Consider the following 13,921-nt stretch of genomic DNA (forward strand, 5'->3'; position numbering starts at 1 on the left):
CATGGAGGGGCTGACTGATGGCAGTGGGGGACATGGAGGGGCTGATCTGATGGCACTGGGGGACATGGAGGGGCTGATCTCTGATGGCCCTGGGGACATGAAGGGGCTGATGTGATGGCACTGGGGGACATGGACGGGCTGATCTGATGGCACTGGGGGACATGGACGGGCTGATCTGATGGCACTGGAGGACATGAAGGGGCTGATCTCTGATGGCACTGGGGACATGGAGGGGCTGATCTGATGGCACTGGGGGACATGGACGGGCTGATCTGATGGCACTGGGGGACATGGAGGGGCTGATCTCTGATGGCACTGGGGACATGGAGGGGCTGATCTGATGGCACTGGGGGACATGGACGGGCTGATCTGATGGCACTGGGGGACATGGAGGGGCTGATCTCTGATGGCACTGGGGACATGGAGGGGCTGATCTGATGGCACTGGGGGACATGGACGGGCTGATCTGATGGCACTGGGGGACATGGACAGGCTGATCTGATAGCACTGGGGGACATGGACAGGCTGATGGCACTGGGGGACATGGACGGGCTGATCTGATGGCACTGGGGGAGTGGGGGACATGGCAATGGATGGCATGGAGAGGCTGATGGCACTGGGGGAACGGAGCTGGAGGCACTGGGGTGGGGGAGTGGAGCTGAAGGCACTGGGGTGGGGGAGAGCTGAAGGCACTGGGGGAACGGAGCTGGAGGCACTGGGGTGGGGGAGTGAAGCTGAAGGCACTGGGGTGGGGAGAGCTGAAGGCACTGGGGAAACGGAGCTGATGGCACGGGGGCACTGATGCACTTGGGTTGATCGCACAGAGGTGAAAGAAGGGTGTTGGGGACTGATGGCAGGGGGTCTGAGTTTTTATAAAGGAAAACAATAAAGGAAAACAGTCTATTAATTCATTTTTTCTTATTAGAATACTCAATTAATCGTAAAAAATAATCGATAGAATACTTGATTACTGAAATAATCGTTTACTGCAGCCCTAGCTGCGTCCTTTCAGAACCAATCTGGTTGTATTATATTGAAAATGAGGCACCGGATACGTTATTTTTTTTTGTGTCAATGGTTTTTAGTGGGGGATCCGGTTTCTTCGGTTTCCCATGCCGCACACAAAAACGCTGCTTGCATGGGAACGCAGAAAACCGCACTGGAATGCATTCTGGTGCACCCCGTTCCAGTTTGTTCAGTTTTGCCCCCATTGACAATGAATGGGGACCAGGGTTGCCAACCAAATTTTTTATTTTTTCTGGACAATTTATCCCAAAATCACGGACAGCCAATATTTTTTTTTACGGACAATTTGGGAAACCATAATAAATTATGAACACTATAGTAATACATACTATATATGTACATACATACTATACTACTACTATACTATTGGCGCCACCAATGAGGCCAGGTGGTAATATCGCCTCAGGCAGCACCAGGTAGGGGCAAGAGGGTGCAGCCAAAGGGCCATGGGCTGAAGGGAAGGGGTTAGGTTAAGAAATGGGGATGGCGGGTTCTTTCAGTTTACGCCTCATTCAGAAAAAACGCTAGGTGCACCCCTGATAGTTCAATATACTGATAAGAACTCGTTACCGGCATTTACTGGCAGCTGTAAAATGATGAGTATTACCACCAAATAATCCAGTAAATACCACCAGCCTCAAAAAAAATCACGGACCCATCTATTTTTTTTTCACGGATACAGGAAAAAAGCTGCCTATTGTTACGAACAGTTGGCAACCCTGCTGGAGACAAAACTGAAACGTTGCGCTGTGGTTTTGAGAGCCCGTGCTGCAAAACCGGACAGCACAACGCAGATGTGAGCGTAGCCTGACGGATACATCGACTTCTATAGAAGAGCGTGTATGCCAGAAGTGCATATATTTTGTTTAGTGGGCATTCCTGTCCTAATACCGCCATACAATGCAGAATGGGCAGCACGGTGGCTCAGTGGTTAGCACTGGTGCCTTGCAGCGCTGAGGTCCTGGGTTCGAGTTTGTGTGTTTCCTCCGGGTTCTCCGGTTTCCTCCCACACTCCAAAGACATACTGATAGGAAACTTAGATTGTGAGCTCCACTGGGGACAGCATGATGCTAATGTCTGTAAATCTCTGAGGAATATAGTAGCGCTATATAAGTGCATAAAATAAATAATACAGCTATACACTGAATAATTAAAGCCGCCATACAGTTACTAAATACTACCATACAGTGACAAAATAATACTGCTGTGTGATGAATGGTTTATACCAGCAGACAGTGGCTGAATAATAACGCTCTACAAGTGATAGAATATTGATGACTTATCCTTATCTGATCAGTGGGGGTCCAACTCCGGGCACCCCTGCCAATCAGATGTTTTAAGAGGTCGATGTGCTCTGGTGAGCGCTGCAGCCTCTTCCTTAGATGGACCCTATACACCCGGATCCGCAATACACCCGGCCGGCACCCCCACAGAAATGCCTATTCTTGCCCGCAATTGCGGACAAGAATAGGACATGCTCTATTTTCTTGCGGAGCGGAAGATCGGGGGCGCGCTCTGGAAATGCGGATGCGGAGAGCACATAGTGTGCTCTCCGCATCTCTTCCGGCCTCATAGAGATTGAATGGGTCCACACTAGTTCTGGATAATTGCGGAACGGGTGCGGACCCATTCTACGGACGTGTGAATGGACCCTAAGCCGGTGATGTCACGTTCATTGGTCATATGGACTTTGTGCATTTCAGTACCATTCAAGTGAATGGGCCTGGGCTGCAATACTAAGCAATGTATGGCGCTGTGCTTGGTAAAGTGTGAGGGGGCTGCAGTATTGTACTCCCCTTTAATACCTGGATAAAGTGAGTGATTAAAGCGGTCATATAGCTACTAATAAGGGTCCATTCACACGTCCGTAGTGTATTGCGGATCCGCAAATTGCGTATCCACAATACACCCGGCCGGCACCCCCCATAGAACTGCCTATTCTTGACCGCAATTGTGTACAAAAATAGGACATGTTCTATTTTTTTTAAAGAGCCAAAGCCCGGAAGTTTGGGGCCGAGCTCCGGAAATGCGGATGTGGAGAGCACATAGTGTGCTCTCCGCATCTCTTCCAGCCCCATAGAGAATGAATGGGTCCGCACCCATTCCCGATATTGCGGAACGGATGCGGACCCATTCGCGGACGTGTGAATGGACCCTAATACCGTACATTGACTAATACCAACGTATGATGACTGAATCATACCACCATATATTTACTGAGTCATACCTCCGTACATCACCTAAATAATATTGCTGTACAGTGACAGGATAAAACAAACATACAGTTACTGAATAATTTAAAATGAATAAACAGGGCACTCAAGGATAACAGAGACCAGGTACTATAAGCAAATATTAGCTTTTATTACTACAACAAAAAAAGTTGATAAAACAATGTAGCACAATGTATCACAAATATAACAGATAAAACTATGTATCATAAGGATTGTAACATGGGTAAGCTGTAGACAGAGTAAATTGTGTTTGATGACCAGCTGATAAATGTTCAAAAATGCGATCTAAATAGGCCTCTTAGTCCAATGGGAATGACTCCGAAAATAATGTCAGTATTTCATTAACTGCAGTATTTCAAATAAATATGGCGACGTCACGCCAAAGCAATCTAGGTAGCGGCGTCCCGCTCCTGAATAGCTTGCAAAGAGAGATAATCCGTTACCTTTCCTTCGACCTGTTGTTCATCCGATGATATTACTTTGAGCCTTCAGGTGTTTTTACTCCCAGAATATGCCTTTAGTTGTTTTTAGCACTATTCCATCAGGATATTGGGGTCGGCTCGTTTTTTCGGTTGCGGTCGGTTGGTTGGTAAATTCAATGTTTCAGTACAGCAATGGGGTGTAGCACCAGACGCGTTTCGGGGTTCAACCCCTTCCTCAGTGGCAACTGAGGAAGGGGTTGAACCCCGAAACGCGTCTGGTGCTACACCCCATTGCTGTACTGAAACATTGAATTTACCAACCAACCGACCGCAACCGAAAAAACGAGCCGACCCCAATATCCTGATGGAATAGTGCTAAAAACAACTAAAGGCATATTCTGGGAGTAAAAACACCTGAAGGCTCAAAGTAATATCATCGGATGAACAACAGGTCGAAGGAAAGGTAACGGATTATCTCTCTTTGCAAGCTATTCAGGAGCGGGACGCCGCTACCTAGATTGCTTTGGCGTGACGTCGCCATATTTATTTGAAATACTGCAGTTAATGAAATACTGACATTATTTTCGGAGTCATTCCCATTGGACTAAGAGGCCTATTTAGATCGCATTTTTGAACATTTATCAGCTGGTCATCAAACACAATTTACTCTGTCTACAGCTTACCCATGTTACAATCCTTATGATACATAGTTTTATCTGTTATATTTGTGATACATTGTGCTACATTGTTTTATCAACTTTTTTCGTTGTAGTAATAAAAGCTAATATTTGCTTATAGTACCTGGTCTCTGTTATCCTTGAGTGCCCTGTTTATTCATTTTAAATAATTTACTGTATTGAGAGAGTGGTCTCAATTCACAGGAGCACCTGGTGTGGTTTCAGTGTCTTAGTGCGACATTCCTTAATTTATTGAGTTACTGAATAATACCGTCATATGGAGACTGAATAATATACCACTATACAGTAACTGATTAAAGCTGGATGCAGCTACTGAGTAATTATACCGACATATGATGACTGTATCGTACCACCATACATTACCTGAATAATAATACTATACAGTGACAGGATAAAAGCAGTATACAGTTACTGAATAATACCGTCATATGAAGAATGAATAATATACCACTATAAAGTAAGTAAATAGTGTCTGATTAAAACCTCCACAAGCACTTTTTCTGATAATTGAGTTCTATGGGTGATAAATGTCTCCAAAAACACCTACAGCAAGTTGTATTTAAAAAAATAAAAATAAAGAATAAAAATTAAAGAATGGTATTTTTCTATTTACTCGCAGATAACAGAATTAGCGAGCCCTTCTCCATGACTCCCAGTTCCTGTCAGTGCTCCCCCCAGTATATTACTACCCCATCAGGGTTATTATACTAACATAACATTCCATATCTCAACTGATACCTGGGGCTAAATCCAGCAATGACAGATGGATTCACCTGCAGTATGACTGCTGGGGGGAGGAGGGCAGAGGAGTCATTATCTCCCCTGCATTCACCAAGGCCAGATAAGGCCTGTGATAAGATGGAGGGAGGGAGGCCCTAGGTCCTGGCTGCAGTGTGTGAAAAGGTGAGGTCCGCCTGTTGATGTACAGACGATGCTGGTGAGATACCCGGCTGTCATGGCGTGAGTGAAGACGATGCATCTGTCTTAGCCTGGACAGGACAAGTACAGTTCAATCTTCTTCCCCAGAGTGATGATTATTTAGCCCTGTTTATTCTATTATCTGCTATTTATATAGTGCCGACATATTCCACAGCGCCGTACAGAGGGTGCACTCACATCAGTCCCTGTCACCAGTATAATCTCCTCTATCAAGTATGGAAACCTTATATTCTACCAACCATGTTATTTTCTTATTTTTTTATTAATTTATTAATTTGTAATTGCTTTTAATTCCTTTTTAGTCAATTTATTCATTTATTTATGTTTAATTGATTTTAATTCATTTTCTAATATATTTTATTATTTTATATGAATTTTTCCTTCCTCCAAAAAAATAAAATAAAAATCAACGCAGTTTTAACTTTTCAAAAAAGTCTTGGTACATTACTCACTGCAGTATTGCGGAGGATTTGTCATTAAGAAGTCCAGAAATATTGGGTTCCAACTGCAGGGATGGTAAGGGTATATTCACATGCGGCAGATTTGTTGTGGACGTTTCTGCAACTGTTTTCCGTTCAGCTGGATGTGACTTTTGTGAAGCTTTTCTCATCAGGAGTAGTGAGAATATAAAGTTTTATTCTGCCAGGTTTTGCTCCTGCAAGTTCCCAGGAGGTGGAGCTTCACTGTGAAGTGCTCTCTGCATTGAGCAGAGCCCCTCCCCTCTGCTCTGAGTGACAGCTAGAGCATCCAATCAGGGAACCACTACAGCTGTCACTCAGAGCAGAGGGAAAGAACTGTGAAGCAGCTCAATGCAGAAAGTACTTCACAGTGAAGCTCCACCTACTGGGCACCTAAGATGCAGAACTGGCAAACTAATAGTTCATATTCACACTACTAATGATATTTAAAGCTCTGTATAAGGTATGTTCATCCTGCTCTGCCCAACCCCTGTCTAGTGCTGTCAGAAGTTTAGCATGGTCAAAACTGCTGACAGACACCATTTAACGCATGGATGAACAGAACAGGATGGTTCGGGGACTTTTTATTTTCACCCCTTTAGGACCACCGCTGTACATGTATGCGTTGGTCAGGTATTTAAAGATGGCGCTCACTTGTGAGTGCAGCAGGTGCCATAGCCACCTGGTATCTGCTGTTTTAAACAGCAGACACACATGTCTAATGTCTGCAATCGGCAATAATGCAGATTGCAGATATTTAAACCCTCAAAAGCAGGAGCATTGCAGGGCCTGAACGGTATCCTTGTGGTGAGATCGGGGAAGCCGTTTATTGGTGGTGATTGGCTGGAGCCTACTGGAGGCTACCCGGACTATCACATGTAGTTTGCAGTGCCCCATAAGAATATATAGAATTTCCCATACACTACTGTATTAAATCACAGTAATGTATTGCAGAAGTAATCTAAAGATTGTGTGTTCAGGTTCTCTAGGAGGGCTTAAAAAAAGAAACAAAAAAAAGAGTAAAAAAAATAAAAAGTTTAAAAAAATATATAAAAAATTATATAAAAATGTAAGTCACTCCCCTTTCCCCATTATAAAAATAAACAGTAAAAAAAAAAGACCATTTGCACTGCCGCATCCCAAAATGCCCATAGTATTAAAATATATATTTATTTCATGAATGCCATAATGGAGAAAAAAATCTTTTTTTTATCGCTTCACCCCCCCCCAAAAAAAATGAATAAATGAATAAAAAGTAATCAAAAAGTCATACACACTCCAAAATGAAAATTGCTAAATTAGCCCTCACACCGCTCCTTAGACTTCAATATAAAAAAGTTAGTCAGACTATGGCGATGAAAAGAAGTAAGTATTAAAACACACAAAAAACTATACAAATGTGATATCACTCCATGGTACTGACCTGGAGAATGAAGGGCACTGTTCAATTTTACCATACAGGGAACGCCATAAAAACCAAACCCATAAACTATGGGGGAATTGTGTTTTTTTCCAATTTCACACCATTTGGAATACCAGCTTGCCACTACATTGTAGGCAATATTAAATGGTGCCATTAGAAAGTACAACTTGTCCCACAAAAAACAAGCCCTCATACGGATATGTGAGTGGAAAAATAAAAAAGGCTCTGGAAAGGCAGGGAGAATTAGAAAAAACGAAAACAGAAAATCGCTCGGGGCTGACAGTGTTATTGCAAAAATGTTCATTAGGGTACGCCCACACATTCAGGATTTTTATACCACTTTTAAAAGCAAAACCAGGAGAAGTATTATCTACCCTTAGTACTTTCAATCCTTTCTCTCCTAATATGATCCATATCAGATTTTGGCTTCCAAAACTATATACCACTTTCTTCGCCCCATAAGAGGGGGGGGGGGGAATTCCCCTGTGTCTTATGTGGCGAATACTAATGAGCGCTCATTAGTACTGGAGGACCAGGAAGCAGTGAAGGTACTCACCGCTTCCTGGTCCTCGGCTGGCGGCTGTGAAGGCTGTGCACAGCGTGAGGGCGATCTGTGTGCGTCAGATCACAGCACAGCCAACAGCAGGAGGAAGAGGATCGCGATGTAGGTGAGGAGCGTCAGGAGGAGGAGAGGTAAGTGTTTTTTTTATTTTTTAAAACATGAGGCTGCTGGAGGCATAATGGGGGCTGAGAGGTTACGGGCTGAGAGGCATAAGGGCTGATAATGGGGCTGAGAGGCAAAATGGTGATAAGAGGCATAAGGGCTGATATGGGGGCTGATGAGAGGCATAAGGGCTGATATGGGGGCTGATGAGAGGCATAAGGGCTGATATGGGGGCTGATGAGAGGCATGGGGCTCTTATCAGCGGTCTGATTGGGGGACATTTACATTGGGGTCTGAGCTGAGGTCTTATTGGGGTCTTATTAGCATTGGGGATCTTATTGGGGCTGTCAGCTGAGGTCTGAATAACATTGGGGGTCTGATTGGGGCTGTCAGCTAAGGTCTGAATAACATTGGGGGTCTGATTGGTGGTCTGACCTGAGGTGTAATGAAAAATATTTTTTCTTATTTTCCTCCTCTAAAACCTAGGTGCGTCTTATGGGCCGGTGCGTCTTATAGGGCGAAAAATACAGTAAATAAACATGACTCTGTGACCATAGCTTTACCAGACCTATCACAGGTATATTCTTTTGGACTCCTGCAGGGGGCAGTGCTCAATAAGAATATACTGAATTTCCTATACGCTACTGTATTAAATTACAGTAGTGTATGAGAAAACCAATCTGCAGGTTGTGGTCACCAAGGGGGGCTTAAAAAAGTAGAAAAAAAAAGGCTACATTTGGCGTAAAGCCATTTGTCAAAGACATTTAAACATCACAGAGAAGCTGCATTCTTGCCCATGCCTCTTTTTGCTGTCTAATACCACTCCTTGATTGCCTAGAGATTCCCGAAAGGCGATGTACGAGCAGGAGGGGGGATTGTCTTTTCCTAATATGTACCTATACTATGTTGCGACACAGTTATCTTAGGTGTAGAGAGCTGTTGTGTACCCCACTTCTAATATGTTGGCTGTTAGAACTGCATGGAAAGCTTATAATGTTGGGGTCTTTGGGTAGAGAGTGGGGTGTGGTCTCCTGCCATTCCCTTGTGCAGAAATTCTAAACCCCCTTACCTTACGCATTCAGAATTTTTGCCTCAGGGGGTATTAAATATCTTACCCAGTTAGATGTCGAATGGAACATTAGAAAATTTGCAGACTTGACACAAGAGTTTCATCTCTAGCAATCCTGTCGATACTTTCAGCTAAGGCACGCTAATGTGGCCTAATTGGGCAAGTGTCCTATTGGTCGTGAATGGGAGGGCCCGACTGGAGCACCTACAGAAGCCTGTTTCCTCCTTTTATAAGGTTATGTCTACTTTTCCCTCTCCCTTAAGTGGGTCCTTCAAGCGTCAGAAGAGTGACGTTCCAACCTTGGAGGCTCATCACGAGAAGGAGTTGGTCTCTTGTTGGCGCTCTACGGTGATTGGTGCTAAAGATCAATTGATCCAAACCAAGTGGTTGCACAGAGTATACTTGAGTCCGGTCCGCTTGGTCTGGATGCCTCGTAAGCTTATTGGAAACATATGTACCAGGTGTGGTGGAGGAAAGGAGGAAAGGGTACTCTAATGCATATTATATGGGAATCACCAGTTATTACATTTTTTGGGGGGGCTGAGGTGCTTATGTTTCTGAACACCAAACTGGGTTTACTGGATGTGTGCTCACCTGAGAACAGCTCACTAGGTTTGGTCAATGTCCTCCTTCCTACTAAATACTGTAGAATACTGTGTAGACACCTGATGTTTTATTAGAGAAAGTCCATTCTTCTTCCCCCTAGGAAACCTTCTAGCCCTCAGTGGATACAACATAGTGATGCAGCTTTACCTCTGTATAAATTAACATACATGGCAAGAGGGACACCTGATCATATTGAGAAGATCTGGGGACCTTGGCTGGGGGCCCATATTGCCTTGGCCCCTGTGTCTGACTGACCCTTGTATGCTGCTGTGGTGTGAATATTATGGGTTGTCCCAAATTAAATCCTTTTCAAATTGATGCAAGTCAAGGAAGGTACTGATGTATTTCCTCTTCTCATTGACCTCTGTTTTGTTGATTTTGCACCTGGGGATCTGTGATTATTGTACCGGATGAACGGAATTGTTTTCCACCTTTTTCTTATGTTTAACTGCGAATTTGAAAAAAATTAAATAAAAAAAGTGTTATTAATGTAAAAATAAAAAGTGTTAATAAAAAATCACAAAAGGGGGTGTGATAAAATAATGAAATAAGTGTTAGCGTATGTTTACACATGGCCGACTGGCTGTGGATTTTTGACCTCAGATTGCGGATGAAAATCAAAGTGGATACGTTTTTTAAAATGTGAGGCCGATTTTAAATCTGCAGTATGTCAATTTATGCTGCAGATTTCTGTTGCAGATTTCAACCATTGCAACCTAGAGGGTGAACTCTGCATCAAATCTGCTGCATTTGCACAGATTCGCACAGATTTGCCTACTGCAGAATAACGTAAAAACCGACAGCAGACCGCCCGCTGTAGATGTGCCCTTGCTCGCCAGAAAAATTCTTTGCTGCTCTGAGATTCCCAACGGTCCCTGTTGCTGTTCTGGAGTGATGACCATGCAACTATTCGCAAGTCACGACCAGAGAAAATCATTGGACAGTAATTGGCTGCTGCGGTGGTCAATCGCTGGTCTGTCAAAGATGTGACGTAATAATGTTCTTGTCACTAAAATTGCCCAGGTCTCTGTCCCCTAATTTTGTTCCTTCTGCTCCCAGAAATGGCCATTTTTCTTGATTCTGGATGAAATCATATTCAGTGATTGATGTTATATTTGGAGTTTGGAAAAACCTGGAACCTGGGAATTATTGGAGAATATTTGCTGACAAACAGAGAAATCAATAGGAGTTTTTCCAAAAACATTGAGGTCTTACAGATAACTTTGTGTTGTAGACAACAGAACACAGGAAACTCTCCTGACTCCGGAGACGCCATTACTGTTTATGTCAAAACATCCTACCTGAACTGTGCCCCATAGAGGGGGCAGGATATCCGGCAGGTTTAATTATAGGATCTTAAATCTCTGGGGAACCCTCTGGTCACAGGTAATAATTTTCAACACATGTTGGATACTATATACAGTATATAAAAGCTATAGCTATAACATTCAAACCACCTGCCTAATATTGTGTAGGTCCCACTTGTGCCACCAAAACATGAGGCATGGACTCCAAAAGCAGCAGCAGCAGCTGTATGGTCAGACCAGATGGGCTAGCCTTCACTCCTCAATGGGCCTTAGGCACCGGTCAACCCCTCCAACAGTTCACTGATGGTCCTTCCCTGAACCACTTCTGCTAGGTACTAACCACTGCATACCGAGAACACCCCACAAGAATAGCTGTTATGGAGATTCTCTGACTTAGTCCTCCAGCCTTTTACAATTTGGCCCTTGACAGAGTTGCTCAGATCCTTACGCTTGCCTATTGTTCCTGCTTCCACATTCAAGAACTCAAGATCTTCAAGAACTCACTGCCCACTTGCTGCCTAATACTGTATATTCTACCACTTGACAGAAGGCCTTGTCATAAGAGGATGAATGTTATATAGATATATATTGTGGGGTTTCGCTGTGGTAGATAGGGTCAGCGGGAGCAGTACAGAGGCAAAATACAAGTTCTTAACTCAAAATGTCAATTTTTATTCACACTTTAGGCAATTGCACAAAACAGCGCGTAACTTTGCAGTCTTGGTGTTAATTCACAAACAATGGATAGTTCATATAACACAAGTCACCTTGCTGGCAGTTCTGCATCCAGTAGTCCACAGCAGGCTCTAGGGGGCCTGTTTCCCCAGTGTGCGGCTCTCAGCCCTCCAGCATGGCACAAAGCCTCAGATCCCAAAAGCAGAGACATCTCTGCTGAGCCCAGCTGCCTATTTAAGGACAACCAGGTGCTGCCAAAACCCGGACCGGCACTTAAAATCCAGTCCGGTATTTGACCTCACCTGGCTGGAAATCAGCCCAGCCGCACATGCTGGGAGGAAAATACCTGCCTTGCCAGACACGACCCCTCACTGTATCACAATATATATACATTTATATACACTGATTGACAAAAAATCCAGGATCAGGAAGGAGTTGTTGTAATAAAGCTTTTTATGTGTGACTGTAATGATGATAAAGGGAAGTGATTACAATATTAGAGCGAAAGGAGAGGTTTATTGGGGAAAACTGTACAACTAAAGGAGGCTCTAGGACCCTGTTGTGCCACTTCTAGTATGGATTAGATGAGATACGTCCTCTAGTCTGGAAACAAGATGAGATACGGCTTCTAGTCTGGATACAGGATGAGATACGGCCTCTAGCCTGGATACAGGATGAGATACGGCCTCTAGCCTAGATACAAGATGAGATACGGTCTATAGCCTGGATACAAAATGAGATATAGCCTCTAGGATGAGATATGGCCTCCAGCCTAGATACGAGATGAGAAACAGCCTCCAGTCTGGATACGAAATGATATACGGCCTCTAGCCTGGATACAAGATGAGATACGACCTCCTCTAGCCTGGATACGAGATGAGATATGGCCTCTAGGTTGGATACAAGAAGAGATACGACCTCCAGTCTCGATACAAGATGAGATACGGCCTCCAGCCTGGATACAAGATGAAATACGGCCTCTAACCTGGATATAAGATGACATACTGCCTCCAGCCTGGATACAAGATGAGATACTGCCTCGAGCCTGGATACAAGATGAGATACGGCCTCTAGCCTGGATTTTAGATGAGATACGGCCTCCAGCCTGGATACAAGATGAGATACGGCCTCTAACCTGGATATAAGATGACATACTGCCTCTAGCCTGGATATAAGATGAGATACGGCCTCTAGCCTGGATACAAGATGAGATACGGCCTCTAGCCTGGATACGAGATGAGATACGGCCTCCAGCCTGGATACAAGATGAGATACGGCCTCCAGCCTGCAGACAAGATGAGATACGACCTCTAGCCTGCATAAAAGGTGAGATACGACATCTAGCCTGGATACAAGGTGACATATGGTTGGGCATGAAAGCATACAGCAGACCTCCCAACTGTTCCTCTTTTGGAGGGACAGTCCCTCTTTTTTTGACCCAAGGCCCTCTGTCCCTCTTTGCTCCTTAAATGTCCCTCTTTTTGATCTGAGGTACAGATTTGCACAGGGCCGGCCTTAGGTGTTCAGGCGCCCTGTGCGAGCTAACCTTGTGGCGCCCCCCCTAAAAAAAAAATATATATTGTGTGGCACAGTGTAGGCTATATGTGTATAACAAACATATTTCACATGAAAACTTACAGTTACTTGGCTTGACCCTTGGGGATCTCGGACGCCACTTCCACACTTTGGCCGGGGGCTCGGCGGAGCTGATGTTGTGTTTTATCCTAATGAGAAAGATTTCATAATAAGTATTTGGAGAAGGGGCAGAGGGATAGCAGAGCAGGGAGAGGCTGGTGCTGCTACTAGGGGGTCATACCATGGGGGAGTAATAAAGCCCACCATAATGCCCCCCCCCCCCAGTAGTAATAATTCTCCTTATAATGTGACAGTGCAAAAAATACCCCCTTGTAATGCCCCCATTTGAGCTAATGTCCTCATAGTGCCCCCATAATGTGCCAGTATAAAATACCCCTATATAGTGCCCCTGGTAAATGACCCCATAGTGCTCCACACCCTCCCTCCTCCTAGTGCCCCCCATAATGTACCAGTATAAAATGCTCCAGTAGATGCCCTCAGTGTCCCCCATAATTTGCAAGTATAAAATACCCCTTCTTAGTGCCCCCCGTAGATGACCCCATAGTACTCCTCCCCCCCCCTTCCCCATAGTACCCACCATGTGTCCCAGTATAAAATTGTACTGTACAGAGAGCCCATATAAAATACCCCTTCTTTGTGGCCTCAGTAGATGCCCCTATAGTGCCCCCAATCATGTGCCTGTATTAACAGCCCCCCCCGTGCCAGTAATAATAGCCCCCTATGCCAGTAATAGCAGACCCCCTGTGCCAGTAATAGCAGCCCCCAGTAATAACAGCCCCCCTTTGCCAGTAATAAGAGCCCCCA

Source organism: Bufo gargarizans, chromosome 3, assembly GCF_014858855.1.
Source record: "Bufo gargarizans isolate SCDJY-AF-19 chromosome 3, ASM1485885v1, whole genome shotgun sequence".
Lineage (NCBI taxonomy): Eukaryota > Metazoa > Chordata > Amphibia > Anura > Bufonidae > Bufo > Bufo gargarizans.